Raw genomic sequence first — 2106 nt, 5'->3', positions numbered from 1 at the left:
GCAGAGGCTGGTTTTTGGAACATAAGAGACGTCACCTGTTTCAACAGCCAATAGAGAAGTCAGCTTTTTTTTTTTTTAATTTTATTTTACATTTTATTTTAATGTTAAAAACAGCTGGTTGAAACAGCAGAGTTTCAGATGGAGCCTGAACAACTGTCCAAAATCACAGGAACGTTATATGGTCGTGCAAGATAGAGAGGGAGCACCCAGAGGTGTTAGAACAAATCCGTGAATCAGATAAATAAAATGTTTTTTCGCTGTAGCAACCATCTCAATATCACTAACGTTATCCACATTCATATTTAAACAAAATAAATTGTATATCCAGCTAAAAAAAGCCTAAAGAAGTTGGAAGTTAGAATGGAAGTGCAAAGAAGGGTTGCTATGGAGATGATACCATGTTGTTATGTCACATTGGTGTACATTGGCAGGTTTTAGAACGCTGCAGACCGTCTTGTCACAAGAACTTGCAAGTTTCAACTGGTCTCGTCGCTTTATACCCAATCATGACCAATTAACCTGTTTACCTGTGGAATGTTCCAAACAGGTGTTTTTTGAGCATTTTGTCCCAGTTTTTTTTGGAACGTGTTGCAGGCATCACATTCTAAATGAGTGAAAATTTGCAAAACAACAATATAATTGATCAGTTAGAACATTATATGTTGTGTCTTTGTGGTGTGTTCAATTGAATATAGGTTGGAAAGGATTTCCAAACCATTCTATTGTTTTTATTCATGCCCCAACTTCATTGGAAATGGGGTTTGTAAAAAAGAAACTTGAGACAAAGAAAAGAATGAATGAAACTAAATTAAATAACCTTAACTAAATACTTGAATCAGCTGATAAAATATCCACCAATATAAAATGTAAACTCCCTTCAGTTCTGAAAACCTTTTAAAGTCCCAGGAAAAACTAAATCAGAAGACATGACCACAATGGTAACTTCAATCCTGCCTCAAAGCATTATACTGTAGCCGATATTCCTTTCTGTCACATGTAACAAATACTATATGAGCTTACTGTAGTTCTTTGTAGGGGCCATACATCAATCCTTATGTGGTTTGTTAGTTTGCAATCCAACTTCTTAAAGCTTGTTCTTTTTTAATTCCAGGCATTGTCCTTGCGTTTACGTACTTGCATTGACCATGTTTCTAGCTTTACAGTCATTCTACTCATTGACTGCTGCTCATGCTATCTTATGCCATGCACAGTCCAGCCATATACTAGGTTTCGGCCTAGTCTTGTTTAACATGATACTGTGCATGTGCTGGAGCCTGAGTGCCCATTTCTCATAGGCTTTAGAGACTTTTTATTATTTACTTACTAATGATCAAAGTAACTTAGTTCCTACTTGAGATCTTACTCAAGTGTTTCTCTTTCTCTCTCTCTCTCGCTCTCGCTCGTTCTTTCTCTCTCTCTTTGTGTCTGTTGACTTACTGAGAGCAGCTTTTATGTGTTGGGTCTTTCTGTTTGAATGGCAGTGCCTCCAGTCTGAGTACATTCCTCTTCAGGTAGAGCGGGTTAGACTGTCAGCTTTAAACAGGAAACAAACTCTCTCCCCTTGCAACAGTGACTCACTGATGGATTATTATGTGGGTTGGGCGCTGAGGCGTAATGCTGGGCAAATATTGACATTGCATTTAAAATCAAATGTGTCATTGTGGTTCACTTAGTCTACAATGGGTATGATGAAGTTACTAATGGACTGTTAAGCATTTGTTTTTTATAGTGTTTTATAGGGGTGTATGTATTGTATTTGAATCGCGATTCAAGCTTTACCGATTCTAAATCGATTCATAGAATTCCAAAATCCATTAATACAATAATAATCAGAATTGAATTGTGACATTTTCTGAATTGTACACCCCTAGTGGAAAGTTGATTACAAATGTGTGGCCATGTACTATACCTACCCACACTCCCATTTCTCCCGGGTTCCGCCTCTATTTTAAGGCACTGTTAAGTTTTGTGTGCATAGCCCGCACATTTTATAATAAATAATCATCATACACTAATCCATACGTTTTTATGTTTTTCTGATGTCACCCAAGATGCTAGATTCTCTAAGAAATGCAATATACACACACACACACACACACACACACA

The 2106-nt window shown here is 37.0% G+C and overlaps 1 protein-coding gene across 1 annotated transcript in view; it reads left to right on the top strand.

Moving 5' to 3' along the window:
• Nucleotides 1-2106, top strand: part of arrdc1a (arrestin domain containing 1a) — a 20351-nt gene that overhangs the window by 2421 nt on the left and 15824 nt on the right. The window lies entirely within an intron of this gene.

This window comes from Etheostoma spectabile, chromosome 5, assembly GCF_008692095.1.
Source record: "Etheostoma spectabile isolate EspeVRDwgs_2016 chromosome 5, UIUC_Espe_1.0, whole genome shotgun sequence".
NCBI lineage: Eukaryota > Metazoa > Chordata > Actinopteri > Perciformes > Percidae > Etheostoma > Etheostoma spectabile.
This window is presented reverse-complemented; position numbering and strand designations above follow the sequence as displayed.